This window comes from Bison bison, unplaced genomic scaffold (assembly GCF_000754665.1).
Source record: "Bison bison bison isolate TAMUID 2011002044 unplaced genomic scaffold, Bison_UMD1.0 scf7180017864379, whole genome shotgun sequence".
Lineage (NCBI taxonomy): Eukaryota > Metazoa > Chordata > Mammalia > Artiodactyla > Bovidae > Bison > Bison bison.
The window spans coordinates 6,289,160-6,306,282 of NW_011494951.1; positions in this window are offsets into that span (position 1 = coordinate 6,289,160).

Below are 17,123 nucleotides of genomic sequence, written 5' to 3' on the forward strand. Positions count from 1 at the left end.
ATAGAAAAGCAAGGAAGATCACATTTAGGCAAGGAACCATGATAAACTGCCCAATACATTCTTCAGCACAAGTGATTTTTCCTTCCTTTCTCTGCAAACATTGACTGAATATTATTGTATCATGTAATATAAACTTTTTACAATGCTGCCCTTCATTGATCCCCTCCTTCAAAAAAATAAATCTATAACTTTTTTGAATTTTCATTCATACTCGCCCACACCTCTCTCAAGTGTGGTGGGTGCTCAGCAGCTAAATCCTGTCCAGTTAAATCCTGTCCAATTCTTTGAAACCCCATGGACTTATAAGCCTGCTAGGCTTCTCTGTCCATGAAATTTTCCAGGTAAGAACACTGGAGTGGGTTGCCATTTTCTATTCCTTGGATCTTCCTGATTCAGGGATCAAATCTTGCAAATCTTGCATTGGCAGTCAGATTCTCTACCAATTGTGCCCTGCTGGAAAAAGCTAACATAGTACAAAGAATGAGGTAATACCCACATCAACTGAGAAGCAGTGCCTGATTGTTAATTAGATCAAATTGTTAAAACTTCCAAAGGCCCCTCACACCAGTTTAAGCATTTCCAGTGAAAGTAAGAGTTGCTCAGTTGTGTCCAGCTCTTTGTGACCTCATGGACTGTACAGTCCATGGAATTCTCTAGGCCATAATACTGGAGTGGGTAGCCTTTCACTTCTCCAGGGTATCTTCCCAACCCAGGGATTGAACACAGGTCTCCTGCATTGCATGTGGATTCTTTACCAGCTGAGCCACAAGGGAAGACCAAGAATGCTGGAGTGGGTAGCTATCCTTTCTCCAGAGGATCTTCCTGACCCAGGAATTGAACCAGGGTCTCCTGCATTGGAGGCAGATTCTTTATCAACTGAGCTATTAGGGAAGGCCTAAGCATTTCCAGTATTCACATCCATTATCTCAATTTTGGGTAATAGATAAACTACATTACTTCTAGTTTACAAACAAGGAAACCCAAGCACTGCAACAGCATTTGCTGTTGTTCAGTCGCTCAGTCTAGTCTGACTCTTTCTGACCCCATGGACTACAGCATGCCAGATTTCCCTGTCCTTCACCTTCTCCAGGAGCTTGCTTAAACTCATGTCCATTGAGTCGGTGTTGCCATCCAACTATCTCATCCTCTGCCATCCCCTTCTCCTCCAGCCTTCAATCCTTCCCAACATCAGAGTTTTTCCAATGAGTGGGCTTTTTGCATCAAGTTCATAGTCCTAGTACAATTGTCTATCTTGCCTCAGGGATGAGACCACTAATGGTAAGGTTAATATAATCCTCAAAAATAAAGTCTGTAGATCAAATTCCAGATCACTGTGACCCCTCTAGTCTCTTTGGACATATGGACAAACAGCACAATTTACTACTTTTAGGACATTTTTGTCAATCACAAAATTGATTGTGATCCTTTGGGTATTGTTAAATTAGACTACTCTTTAGTATTTCATTGTTTAATCTTAATATATGAATGCCTTGTTTCTACATCAAGAATGTTAGTACCCAAACTTTCAACTTAGCTTAGAATCTGAAATCAGAACTGATTTCCAGGCTTTGTCATGCAATAAGATGTAATTTGAGGCAACTTTCTTTAGCAATTCAATCGTGTGCCTGCACACAGGGTCACTTTAGTCATGTCCGACTTTGTGACGCTGTGGACTGTAGCCCTCCAGGCTCCTCTGTCCATGGGATTCTCCAGGCAAGAATACTGGAGGGGGTTGCCATGCCTTACTCCAGGGAATCTTCCTGACCAGGGATCAAACCTGCATCTCCTGTGGCTCCTGCCTTGCAGGTGGATTATTTACCACTGAGCCACTGGAGAAGCAATTCAATCATAAATATCCTCATGCATCAACAGTAAGAGGATAATAATATTCATCTTATGAGTCACAGAAGGTAAAAAAGTAAAGTGAAAGTGTTAGTTGCTCAGTCATTTCTGACTCTTTGCAACCTCATGGACTGAATCCTGCCAGGCTCCTTTGTCCATGGAATTCTCCAGGCAAGAATAGGAAAGTGGGTTGCCATTCCCTTCTCCGGGGATCTTCCTGACCCAGGAATCGAACGTGGGTCTGCTGCATTGCTAGCAGATTCTTGACCATCTGAGCTGTCAGGGAAGCCCATCAGTCATTGTAAGGGTTCATTACAGTACAGAGAGAGAAACTGATTCGTATCACTTAGAATACATAGTAGACACTTGAAAATGGCACCTACCTTTAATATTATAACTAATCTCACTATACTTTTGATTTATCCAAAGGATAGATTTCCCAGGTGGCTCAGTGGTAAAGAATCTGCCTGCCAAGTCAGGAGACTTAAGAGATGCAGGTTTTTCCCTGTGTCTGGAAAATCCACTGGAGGAGGAAATGGCACTCCTCTTCAGTATTCTTTCTGGGAGAATCCCATGGACAGAGGAACCTGGTGGGTTATAGTTCATGGGGTTGCAAAGAGCTGGACACAGTTGAGTATCTGAGTACTTCCAAAGGACAAGGGGATGCCTGTTTGCTTTTAGACTCTTCTCAGAGACTAGCTAGTGTATGCACAGAGAAGGTATCCAACACGTATGTATTGACTGATTTAAGATAATGTCCAATAAATTATGAGATGTGGGCCACTTGAGTATATTTACAAGGTAAATTGTGAATCAAAAAGAGGAACATGTTACATGTCACATAAACCATAATCAAAAATGACTTAAAAATGTACATATGCATATAACTGAGTCATTTTGCTGTACAGCAGAAATTAACACAACATTGTAAATCAACTATACTTTCATAAAAATACATTGTTTTTTAAAGAGAAACATGTCACAAAGCTGTAACAGAAAACATATGGTAAAGCTTATAGTGGTTTCCTAAAAATGTGGTCATTTACAAAGAGAAAACAAAATGAAAAGTGGAAAAACCTACTCATGCTAGCCCCAAAAAAGTACAAATGTGGTTACTGGAAGCAGCAGACATCAGGAAAATGAAATATGGGCAGGCTGCTTGAGAATATAGGTTACAACTAGAGAATTTCAAAGAATGTATTCTCTCTCTCTCTCTCACTCTGTCTCTCTGTCTGTCTTCTAACTCTTAGACTTTTGGGAAACCTACTTCATAATCTGGGGGCTTCAGCATGGTATGATACCTCATCTGTTTAAAAACAGCGTACTTTCCTGATACTCATCTGAAGATGTGAAATTTGAATGACTTTTGAATTTGCTTAGCATCTTGTACCATTTGTAACCTCAAGAAAATCAACTATTTCAGTGTCTTAACCTTTGTTTGTTTTTTGTTCCTCACTTACTATGTGAGCTTCCTATTAACATATGTGAGGATATGTACACAATTAGAAAGTAAAAATTGCAGAGTGAAACAAATGATAAAATGCCAGCTGTTATAATCAACATTATGCAGCTCTCATGATGGAACCACTGATAGGAAAATGTAGTCGCAGTTGTAGGTCCTAATTAATCTGAGGGATGGGAATATGAACATGAGTTACTATTATGTGCACCAAGTGGGAAAGAAAGTTTATCGGTCTCAAGATAAAAATATAATACCACAAGCATACAGGGAACTTTGTTCTTAACATTTTTTTTCAGTCTACAAAATATTCTAAGTCCTCAGTAAATGAAATCTATTCTGGAATCCTATATCCTATTCTCCAATTTTTCAATAATAAATATAATGTTTATATAATACTTTGCAATTTGCAAAATCTTGATGGAACTATTTGCAGGGCAGGAATAGAGATAGAGATGCAGACACAGAAAATGACGTGTCGACACAGAAGGGGATGAGTATGGGATGAATTGAGAGAGTAGCATTGATATATATACACTACCATGTGTAAAATAGATAGCTAGTGGGAATCTGGGGCTTCCCTGGTGGCTCAGATGGTAAAGAATCTGCCTGCAATGCAGGAGACCTGGGTTCGATCCCTAGGTTGGGAAGATCCCCTGGAGGAGGGCATGGCAACCCATTGCAGTTTTCTTGCCTGGAGAATCCCCATGGACAGAGGAGCCTGACATAATCAAAGACTTGAGCAAATTAACACAAAATGGGTTAATGCGCCAGAGGGGAAGTTTGGCAGAGTGCCCAACACTTAACAAGTACCTCATAAATGGTGGTGCTGCATCTGGTTAAGAGAAAAATATCAAACTCTGTATACTCATCTGAAAATTCAAAATGTTATTACCTTGCTTAGTCCATGTGACACATTAAAAGAAGTCATATAAGAGAACACATGAGTCTTCAAATGCTACAAAAGACAACACAAAAAACATCAGTTCAAAATATATATATATATATAAAAGTGAAAAAGTGTGAAAGTGTTAGTCTCTCAGTTGTGTCTGACTCTTTGAGACCCCATGGGCTGTAGCCTGCTGGCTCCTCTGTCCATGGAATTCTCCAGGCAAGAATACTGGAGCGGGTAGCCATTTCGATCTCCATGGGAGCTTCCTGACTCAGGGATTGAACCCTGATCTCCTGAATTTCAGGCAGATTCTTTACTATCTGAGCCACTAGAGAAGCCCATATATATGAGCTTACTCAGTGGCTCAGCTGTAAAATATCTGCCTGCAATGCTGGAGACTTAAAAGACATGGGACGATCCACTGGAGGAGGAAATGGCAACACACTCCAGTATTCTTGCCTGGTGAATCCCATGGACAGAGGAAACTGGCAGGCTATAGTCCAAATGGTTGCAAAGAGCTGGGCATGACTGAGCATACCACAGCATATATATATAAATAGATACACTTTTTTTTTTTACTTGAACTCCAGAAGAATACCATTACTTGGATCTTTACATGTATAATTTGGGGGGATATGTCAACAATGTGGATAGAGTTTTTTAAAAGATATTTCTTGTCTCACTATTGTTTATTCTAAAAACTTTTAATTTACACTCAACAAAACATCAGTGTAGGCATTTAGTACACTCCATGTATGTTATTGTCTGCCAAGGACAAGCCTCACAAAACTAAGAAACAGGAAGCTCTGATATCATTTAGATGGTTTCTCTCAACTCATTTTCCTTTGACTCTGTTTCAACAGATGTTTATCGAGCTTCCCTGATATCCTAGACCCCACACTGGCCGCTGGGAATCGAGAAGGGAAGAAAAACAAGGCCTTTCCCTTCTAACCCTTCCAGAGTCTTGCAGACAGCTTGTCACAAGCAATAATCAAAAGGCAATGAGATCCTGCCTGACTTGCAGAGATGCTGGGGAATCCTTGAGAGGAGAGAACTATCACCCTCCTGTGGAGTCACGGATGGTTTCTTAGAGATAAAATTTGACCTGGGTCTTAAATGGTAAGCTGTCATTTCCTAGGCAGAAATGAGAGAAAGCTTCACAGAGAGAAATAATTGGACCAAAAAAGGACTCAGGTCTGTGTGGTCATCGAGGTAAGAGATGAAGCTAGAAAGAATTATTTCAACAAGGTGATGAAGTAGTTTTGACTCATCTTTGCTTTCAACCATGTAGAAAACATTTACACAATTTCAAAAAACTTTCTGTCTTTGCTTTATTCTTGTCTCCTTAGTATTTATTCCTTTGCTGTTTCTCATTCACTCAGTCATATCCAACTCTGTGACCCCATGGGCTGCAGCATGCCAGGCTCCTCTCTCTTTCACTCTCTCCTGAACTTTACTCACCATCGAGTCAGTGATGCCATCCAACCACTCATCCTCTGCTATCCCCTTCTCCTTCTGCCCTCAGTCTTTCCCAGCATTGGGGTCTTTTCCAATGAGTTGACTCTTAACCAAATAAATATTTTACTGTTGTTGTTGTTTTCAATCTCACTTACTATCTTTTCTTCTCCAATGATATTAAAATTCCTTAAAAGAAGGGTTTGTTAGTTTTGCCCATCATTATATTTCTAGTATCTAGAAAGGATCCTGCCTCATGGCAGTTTCTTTTCCTTTGAATTGATTATTTTATATATTTGGCTGCATCTGGTGTTATTTGTGGCACAGAGGATCTTCATTGAAATGCAGGGACATTGCTTGATGAGAGTCATCTCATGGCTGAATTCCTGGACACATGCTTGAAGTTCTGTACTATGTAGTTGATTAAAGATAGATCCATATGCTTCCAATGCAGATATACTGGCATCAGAGCTGCTCTTCCACTGCAGAGGCAATTCTAATTTGGGACTTCACAGTACCTACCCCAGGATGCACTCAGAGTCATTGATGGTGCCAGATGTATAGTCAGGGGAACCCCGAGCACATGAGGTCAAGAAATAAACATCTAGGAGTGGGCAGCCCAGAGTCAGGCACCTGGAACATTACATATCTTTACATTGAACCAGATCTTCTAGAAGTCCCTGATTAGCCTGTTACTACATTTTTGGTTAAAAAAAATACTGGCAGCCTAAAACTTGAATGCATGCTTAGTTGCTCTGTTGTGTCTAACTCTTTGTGACCCCATGGACTGTAACCCACCAGGCTCCTCTGTCCATGGGATTGTCTAGGCAACAATACTGAAGTGGATTGCCATTCCCTTCTGCAGGGGACCTTCCCGACCCAGGGATCAAAACTGGGTCTCCTGCATTACAGGCAATTCTTTACAAAATCTTTACAAGCCACCAGGGAAGCCCAAAAATTGAGAGGTAGATTTTATTTAGTGGGAATGTTAGGACTGGAACCCAGACACAGCATCTCAGGTGACCCAGAGAGAGCTGACTCCAGGAAGCTGGGGGAGGAGGTTTGCAGCAAGGGGCAAGTAATCTGAAGAGAAAAAGATTAGTGTTAATTAAGAGAAAACTAAATCTGGCACACAAAGAAATACAGCAATCGTCCCTGTATGGGAAGATGCTAACGTCAGGGCTTGCTGAAATCATTTCTTTCGTGTGCATCTAGCTATCTGGAAACGATTTTCTTTTTTTCAATCCTGTTTTTTTGTTGTTGTTTTTTATTGTTCACATACTAATTCCTTGTTTACCTTAAGAGATGGTGAAAGTGGTGGATGGCCTCTCATATTCCCTCCCCTGCCCCACCTCCGTGCTTACAGTGGTGAAAGTAGCCGATGGCTTCCCAATAGGTCATTTTGTTTCACCTGGGCTCAGAAATCTGCACTTGGAAAAGGCTCATTAACTGCCAGAGGGTAAAGCAGAAAACATTTCATTGCACAGCATGTACTGGAACAAATGGAGACCAGGGCTTCTGCTTTTAGTGTTAATTAAAATAATTATCAATTTCTTTCTATCAGACAAATTTAATTTCTTACTGTCAAGTCCAAAATAGCCATGATAGCAAAGAGAGGTGAGGTAAGATAAGGTGAAGTCGCTCAGTCATGTCCAACTCTTTGCGACCCAGGCTCCTCCATCCCTGGGATTTTCCAGGCAAGAGTACTGGAGTGGGTTGCCATTTCCTTCTCCAGAGGATCTTTCTGACCCAGAGATTGAACCCAGGTCTCCCACATTGTAGGCAGACACTTTACTGTCTGAGCCACCGAGGAAGCAAAGAGAGAGAGTGATGGAATAAATACCTCTCATAATTCTGGTCTCAGGCCCTCAACATCATTTATGCTTTGGGAATTAATTCCTTCTTTTTAGTCAGGAAGGTGTCCTGACTTCAAGAATGAGAAACATATGGCCTCTTATCCTTTATCTGGGCAGGACCCAGCCTCCTCTCTCAATTGTCCTGCTATTGATATTTTGGGGTTTCTGTCCACAGGGATTGAACACCAATTGTCTACCTCCTGACTCAATTTCACATTTGCTCTGCTGTTGCTGCTGCTAAGCCACTTTAGTCATGTCTGACTCTGTGCGACCCCATAGACCGCAGCCCACCAGGCTCCCCCGTCCCTGGGAATCTCCAGGCAAGAACACTGGAGTGGGTCGCCATTTCCTTCTCCAATGCATGAAAGTGAAAAGTGAAAGTGAAGTTGCTCAGTCATGTCCGACTCCTAGCGACCCCAGGGACTTCAGCCCACCAGGCTCCTCCGTCCATGGGATTTTCCAGGCAAGAGTACTGGAGTGGGGTGCCATTGCCTTCTCTGTCACATTTGCTCTACAACAATCCATTATTCACAAGATCATGTCAGTGATTTTCTAAACTCTTTTTTAAACCAACAAAATTCTCATATCAAAAGTGTTCAACTTAATCAGTCTTCCAAAACTAAATATGTGTGTGTGTAGGGGGGATCACTCAGTCGTGTCTGACTCTCTGCAACCCCGACTGTAGCCCACCACGCACCTCTGTCCATGGGATTCTCCAGGCAAGAATACTGGAGTGGATTGCCATTCCCTTCTCAAGAGGATCTTTCTGAAAAATACTTCCTACTATATGTCATAGCAGAGGTATAATTTATTCAGCTTTATTCAGTATTTTCACAATGGATCTTAGAATCATTTAAGAACATCAGTGGTGGGAAGATTTTTTTAAGCTATAGCCATAAAAATCAATCATGTTTGACTTTTTGCAACCCCATGGATGGTACACCACCAGGCTCCTCTGCCCATGGGATTCTCTAGGCAAGAATACTGGAGTGGGCTGCCATTCCCTTCTCCAGGGGATCTTCCTGGCCCAGGTATCAGACCTGGATTTCCTGCATTGCAGACAGATTCTTTACCATCTGAACCCCTAGGGAAGCGCCTCTAAATATACACTGTTATAATTAGTAAAACACTTTATGTTTTAGTGTGATGCCATGTATTCATATCATGATAAACAATAACATGCTTTCACTTCTTCCTTCTCTCTGCTCACACTTTCTCAAACCTTAAACCAAAAGTGACTAGCTTACGAGTATGATAGGGAAGTTTAGATACCTGGGGATAAACATCTTTGTAAAAATCAAGAAAAGTAAGATCAAAAATCCTTTTGTTTCTCAATGTTTGTCCATGAGAAAAATTGTACTTTAAGCATTTATAGAGAAGTCTTGCAGATGTTCTTTTCTGGCGTGAATATCTGATCTGTTCTCATTAACTAAGTTAATGAATATTCTCAAATGAATGTTCTCATTGGTTCATTTGAACATATGTACATCAATGGTTCTCTATGTAAGAAAGTTACTGGTATTGAAAATCAGTAATTATCACACTTGAAATGCAATCAACCCAAGTGACTCAACTATTCATCCCCTAATTGCACAGATTTGGTAAATTCAAGCTTGCATTGATACAGTAGAAATAATTTAGTAAAGGCTCAAGGATAGAAGCCAAGAAGACCAGAAATCTAATTGTTATTCAAGACAACCAGGAATGTCACTCTTTATCTCCGTCTGAAAAGGAAAATAATCACTGCATTTTTACACACAAATACATCTCATGACATTTAAATTGGAACTTGGAAGTCATCAAAAAATAATGAACAATTACTTTAAATTATTTTATATAAATAAGGATTCATGCTTCTCTGTTTTTTTTTCCTTGTTTAACTTCAGTAGTTAGAAGTATCATGTCAATAGAAATATATGTCAATAGAAGTATCTTTTGACATATACATTACTTACACCAAAATTCATATCAAAGTTCTTTCTTTTTCTCTCTCAGTCTCTTTTTTTTTTTTTAATTTTTAATCCTTTAAAAACTGAGATGGGCATGTGGAGGCTTACTAAACCTTATCTTTATTTGGTCTTGAATTAAGGTGACCTAGAGGCTCTGTTTGTTGCAAAGTTTTAAAATGCTCCTGTGCTCCTGTGACCCACACCTGGAGGCAGTTTGGGAAAACACATGTTAAACAGCTCTGTGCGAAGTCATTCTTGAAGCTCAGCAGGTGGTTTGCTAATGGGAACAAGGGAAGCTTAAGACCTGACCCCTTTGCTCTGCTATTGCCCTTTGTTCATGGCTCCCTGGGGTTGGAGATTTAAGTGAGCCAAGAAAGAACCCTCTATTAAAGAGGTGCTAAACTGTTGCTTGGCTCCCCTTAATAATGTCAGAAATTGCTGTCCCTCGGGAGTCTTACTATACAAGTTGTGTTGAATAAGTTTGAAATGCCTGCCTTCATTACAGGAAAAGAAAGCTACTCAAATTAGAATGCCCTCAGGACCAGAGAGAGCTCACACTTTCTCTGGTTTGGCATTTATATCAGAGCGTGGACTCCAAGGAACAGGAGGAAGGCTATGAGAGTATTCAGGTGGTGACAACACTTGGAGCCAGATGGTGAAGTGTGGGAGAATTTTCCACTGGAACTCCTCTCAGCCACTCCTTAGAGATTCTGATCAAAGTTCAATCCTCTGAGAAATTAGAGGTCTAGCTAAGGCCACGTGAGTGAGAGGATCCCCAGGAATCAAACCCAATTTCAGACAGGCAGGCTTCCAGTCCCAGCTGAATAGTAAAGAAAAGCTATAATTCTGTGGGACAGGCAAAGAGCACAGTGAGGTACATAATGAAGATCATTCCACAGATCAATCAGGTTCTAGGTTTCAAATGCCAAGAAAGAATATTTCCAGATATCTCTTACTTGACGTCTAAGAAAACCTACTACAATTTCTGTTCTGTTCAATATTTCCTATAAAACAGAATGGATGTTAGAAGTTTTCAGGATAACTTTTTTTTCCCCCTATGGCAACTGAGAACAAGGATCCAGCAGGAACTCCTATGGTTGAGGGCAATGAGGCCACTTATAATTTTCCAATAGAGAATTTTGGACTTGCCAAAGTCAAATCTGACTTAAGGAATAGCTGAAAGAATAAAATCATGCTAAGCATTGTGTGTAGCAGGAAAATTGATCCAAAGATGGCACACAGGAGACATTCCAAGGAGAGGATAAAATAGAGAATGGAAATATGATAACCAGGTGGTATCTTGGAAAAAGAGAGGAATCATGGTAGCTGTGGACATTTCATTACATCATAACAAGTCTGACTGATGATGCCCAGACATTGTAGCTATACATGGATACATTCTGGATACTCCGTGACATACATTCTGCAATCTCCTGACAGCATTCTGCCCAAGCCAGGATGGGGCAACTGTCAAACAAAATCTAAAGAGACCAAAAAGCAGAACATACAGCTATGTTCCACCTGCTATGAAGGTGTCAGTTTTTCATTATAACAAACCAAATTGAAATTTATGATCTCAAATTCATTTCCTGCTTTTTAGGGGTTCCCACAAGTCTGAGAGCATGAGTGATGATCTGAACTTAGGAAGTGGCTAGAACAAGGGAGCATATACACATAGGTGAAATATAAAGTGTCTCTAATCATGCTTATGCTGGGAAAATCCTAATTAAAGAATGCTTTCTCTACTTTGGTTAGTAGCAAAGTTCAAAGGTATCTCATGATTCTGTCAAGTGAAAACTTGATCACATTTGCATTGTACCTCCTTAACGATCACTGAGATGAAACTCAAAATCATCTTCTCTGATGGGCTTTAATGAGCTGGGCACGATTTATATCACAGCTAAAATTTCAGGGCTTCATTATGTGTAGAAATCATCTTTATCTTCTCCCTTTACTGCTTGGCAAGGTGCTGTCATCCTTCGCTTTCTCTAGCTGTCTGGCATCACTTCAAATGTCTATCTGGAAGCAAGCTTACTCTCTCTATTTATGAGCTAGTCTTCCCCAGAGCAAAAAGCATATTGTTATCTCTGGATCTCATTTGGATGGATCTGAAATGAATTTTAGTGCCCTATACACAATCCTCCTGTATCCAAAGTATTCCTACATCATGACCCCTGTTCCTATTCCAGATACGAAGTAGAAATTCTAAAAAGTGACACATTTTATTCTACCTTTGTATTCCACATATTTCTATTATTATTTTGTTCTATGACCTCATCTCATGTTCATCTGTTTTGCATATTACTTTCTTGTTGGGATTTGAGGTTAATATTAACTCCTTGTAAATCAAATTTCAGGTTTCTCATTAGATAACTCAGCATTAGGATATGTTGGGACCTTCAATCTTTATACAATCTTCAGTTCTGTTAAGTTCAGTCAATAAGTTGTGCCTGACCCCTTGCAACTGCATGAACCACAGCACACCAGGCCTCCATTTCCATCACCAACTCCCAGTGTCTATCCAAACTCATGTCCATGGAGTCGGTAATGCCATTCAACCATATCATCCTCTGTTGTTTCCTTCTCCTCCTGCCTTCAATCGTTTCCAGCATCAGGCTCTTTTCAAATGAGTCAGCTCTTTGCATCAGGTGGCCAAAGTACTGGAGATTCAGCTTCAAAATCACTCCTTCCAATAAATATTCAGGACTGATCTTTAGGATGGACTGGTTGGATGTCCTTGCAGTCCAAGGGACTCTCAAGAGTCTTCTGCAACACCACAGTTCAAAAGCATCAAATCTTCTATGCTCAGATTTCTTCATAGTCCAACTCTCACATCCATACATGACCACTGGGAAAACCATAGCCTTGACTAGACGGACCTTTGTTGGCAAAGTAATGTCTCTGCTTTTGAATATGCTATCTGGGTTGGTCATACCTTTCCTTCCAAAGAGTAAGCATCTCTTAATTTCATGGCTGCCATCACCATCTGCAGTGATTTTGGAGCCCAAAAAAATAAAGTCTGATGCTGTTTTCACTGTTTTCCCATCTATTTCCCATGAAGTGATGGGACCAGATACCATGAGCTTAGTTTTCTGAATGTTAACTTTAAGCCAGCTTTTTCACTCTCCTCTTTCACTTTCATCAAGAGGCTTTTGAGTTCCTCTTCACTTTCTGCCATAAGGGTGGTGTCATCTGCATATCTGAGGTTATTGATATTTCTCCCAGCAATCTTGATTCCAGCTTGTGCTTCCTCCAGCCCAGCGTTTCTCATGATGTACTCTGCATATAAGTTAAATAAGCAGGGTGACAATATACAGCCTTGACGAACTCCTTTTCCTATTTGGAACCAGTCTCTTGTTCCATGTCCAGTTCTAACCATTGCTTCCTGACCTGCATACAGATTTCTCAGGAGGCAGGTCAAGTAGTCTGGTATTCCCATCTCTTGAAGAATTTTTCACAGTTTATTGTGATCCACAGAGTCAAAGGCTTTGGCATAGTCAATAAAGCAGAAATAGATGTTTTTCTGGAACTCTCTTGCTTTTTCGATGATCCAGTAGATGTTGGCAAATTGATATCTGGTTCTTCTGCCTTTTGTAAAACCAGCTTGAACATTTGGAAGTTCACGGTTTACATATTGCTGAAGCCTGGCTTGGAGAATTTTGAGCATTAATTTACTAGCATGTGAGATGAGTGCCATTGTGAGGTCGTCTGTGCATTATTTGACATTGCCTTTCTTTGGGATTGGAATGAAAACTTAGCTTTTCCAGTCCTGTGGCCACTGATGAGTTTACAGAATTTGGTGGCATATTGAGTGCAGCACTTTCACAGCATCATCTTTCAGGATTTGAAATAGCTCAACTGGAATTCCATCACCTCCACTAGCTTTGTTTGTAGTAATATTTCCTAAGGCCCACTTGACTTCACGTTCCAGGATGTCTGGCTCTAGGTGAGTGATCACACTATCGTTATTCTCTGGATCATGAAGATCTTTTTTGGACAGTTCTTCTGTGTATTCTTGCCACCTCTACTTAATATCTTCTGCTTCTGTTAGGTCCATACCATTTCTGTCCTTTACTGAGCCCATCTTTGCATGAAATGTTCCCTTGGTATCTCTAATTTTCTTGAAGAGATCTCTAGTCTTCCCCATTCTATTGTTTTCCTCTATTGCTTTGCATTGATCACCGAGAAAAGCTTTCTTATCTCTCCTTGTTATTCTTTGGAACTCTGCATTCAAATGGGTATATCTTTCCTTTTCTCCTTTGCTTTTCACTTCTATTCTTTTCACAGCTATTGTTAAGGCCTCCTTAGACAGCCATTTTGCATTTTTGCATTTCTTTTTCTTGGTGATAGTCTTGTACCCTGTCTCCTGTACAATACAGTGTTCTTGCCTTGAGAACCCCATGAACAGTATGAAAAGACAAAAAGATAGGACAGTGAATGATGAACTCCAAAGTTTGGTAGGTGCCCAGTATGCTACTGGAGATCAGTGGAGAAATTACTCCAGAATGAATGAAGGGATGGAGCCAAAGAAAAAACAATACACATTTGTGGATGTGACTGGTGATAGAAGCAAGGTCTGATGCTGTAAAGAGCAGTATTGCATAGAAACCTGGAATGTTAGGTCCATGAATTAAGGCAAATTGTAAGTGGTCAAACAGGAGATGACAAGAATGAATGTGGACATTGTAGGAATCAGCGAACTAAGATAGACTGGAATGGGTGAACTTAACTCAGATGACCATTACATCTACTACTGTCAGCAAGAATCCCTTAGAAACAATGGAGTGTAGCCATCAAAGTAAACAAAAGAGTCTGAAATGCAGTACTTGGATGCAATCTCAAAAACGACAGAATGGTCTCTGTTCGTTTCCAAGGCACACCATTCAATATGATGGTAATTCAAGTCTATTCCCCAACCATTAACACTGAAAAAGATGAAGTTGAATGGTTCTATGAAGACATACAAGACCTTTTAGAACTAACATCAAAAAATAGTTGTCTTTTTCATTATAGGGGACTGGAATGCAAAAGTAGGAAGTCAAGAAACACCTGGAGTAACAGGCAAATTTGGCCTTGGAGTACAGAATGAAGCAGGGCAAAGGCTAGTAGAGTTTTGCCAAGAGAATGCACTGATCATAGCAAACACCCTCTTCCAACAACACAAGAGAAGACTCTATACATGGACATCACCAGATGGTCAACACTGAAATCAGATTGATTATATTCTTTGTAGCCAAGGATGGAGTAGCTCTATATATTCAGCAAAAACAAGACTGGGAGCAGACTGTGGCTCAGATCATGAACTCCTTATTGCGAAATTCAGACTTAAACTGAAGAAAGTAGTGAAAACCACTAGACCGTTCAGGAATACAGTTCTAAGGACTTCCATTTGGGGAAGATTCTTGTTGGGGGTACTGTTACCCACTTCTATCTGGGGCTAAAGAGTAAATAAGATCTAGACTGAGCTTGGCAGCTGAAAAGTGCTGGCCACCTGCATACCTACTGAACAGTATCTAGTCCCTGTCGACTTGTGTAAGAAGCTCTGTTTTATCAGTGGGATCATCTTCAGTTTCCAAGACTAGAACTTTACCTGTTAAAACTAGAGATCTACAAAATCACATTATTACTACTCAGAATGCTGGCATCTTATTATGTCTTATTATCTCCAGTTAGCAGATTAAACCCTGCTACCCATTAAATGCCCTTCATAGATCACAGCTTTGTCGTGGCAAAGGGGATTGTATAACTCAATGAGGCTGTGAGCCATGCTGTTCAGGGCCACCCAAGACTGGTCATAGTGAAGAATTCTGACAAAATGTGATCTACTGGAGGAGGAAATGGCAACAGAGTCCAGTACTATTTCCAGGAGAATCCCATTAATAGTATGAAAAGACAAAAAGATATGACACCAGAAGATGAGCCCTCAGGTCAGAAGGTGTACAATATTCTACTGGGGAAGAATGGACAACAATTACTAATACATCAAGAAAGAATGGAAGTGACTGGACCAAAGCAGAACCAAGGTTCAGTTGTAGATATGTCTGGTGGTGAAAGTAAAATAGCGTGATTATTAATATTGCATAAGAACTGGGAACATAAGGTCCATGAATCATAGTAACTTCAGTTCAGTTCAATTCAGTTCAGTCGCTCAGTCGTGTCCGACTCTTTGCGACCCCATGAATTGCAGCATGCCAAGCCTCCCTGTCCATCACCAACTCCCGGAGTTCACTCAGACTCACGTCCATCAAGTCAGTGATGCCATCCAGCCATCTCATCCTCTGTCGTCCCCTTCTCTTCCTGCCCCCAATCCCTCCCAGCATCAGAGTCTTTCCAATGAGTCAACTCTTTCCATGAGGTGGCCAAGTATTGGACTTTCAGCTTTAGCATCATTCCTTCCAAAGAAATCTCAGGACTGATCTCCTTTAGAATGGACTGGTTGGATCTCCTTGCAGTCCAAGGGACTCTCAAGAGTCTTCTCCAACACCACAGTTCAAAAGCATCAATTCTTCAGCACTGAGCTTTCTTCACAGTCCAACTCTCAAATCCATACATGACCACTGGAAAAACCATAGCCTTGACTAGATGGACCTTTGTTGGCAAAGTAATGTCTTTGCTTTTGAATATGCTATCTAGATTGGTCATAACTTTCCTTGCAAGGAGTAAGCATCTTTTAATTTCATGGCTGCAATCACCATCTGCAATGATTTTGGAGCCCCCAGAAAATAAAGTCTGACACTGTTTTCACTGTTTTCCTATCTATTTCCCTGGATGACATGATCTTTGTTCCTGAATGTTGAGCTTTAAGCCAACTTTTTCACTCTCCACTTTCACTTTCATCAAGAGGCTTTTTAGTTCCTCTTCACTTTCTGCCATAAGGGTGGTGTCATCTGCATATCTGAGGTTATTGATATTTCTCCCAGCAATCTTGATTCCAGCTTATGCTTCTTCCAGCCCAGCGTTTCTCATGATGTTCTCTGTATATAAGTTAAATAAGCAGGGTGACAATATACAGCCTTGACGTACTCCTTTTCCTATTTGGAACCAGTCTGTTGTTCCATGTCCAGTTCTAACTGTTGCTTCCTGACCTGCATACAGATTTCTCAAGAGGCAGGTCAGGTGGTCTGGTATTCCCATCTCTTTCAGAATTTTCCAGTTTCTTGTGATCCACACAGTCAAAGGCTTTGGCATAGTCAATAAAGCAGAAATAGATGTTTTTCTGGAACTCTCTTGCTTTTTCCATGATCCAGAAGATGTTGGCAATTTGATCTCTGGTTCCTCTGCCTTTTCTAAAACCAGCTTAAACATCTGGAAATTCACAGTTCACTTATTGCTGAAGCTGGCTTGGAGAATTTTGACCATTACTTTACTAGCATGTGAGTTGAGTGGAATTGTTCAGTAGTTTGAGCATTCTTTGGCATTGCCTTTCTTTGGGATTGGAATGAAAACTTACCTTTTCCAGTCTTGTGACCACTGCTGAGTTTTCCAAATTTGCTGGCATATTGAGTGCAACACTTTCACAGCATCATCTTTCAGGATTTGACATAACTCAACTGGAATTCCATCACCTTCACTAGCTTTGTTCGTAGTGTTGCTTTCTAAGGCCCACTTGACTTCACATTCCAGGATGTCTGGCTCTAGGTGAGTGATCACACCATCATGATTATCTGGGT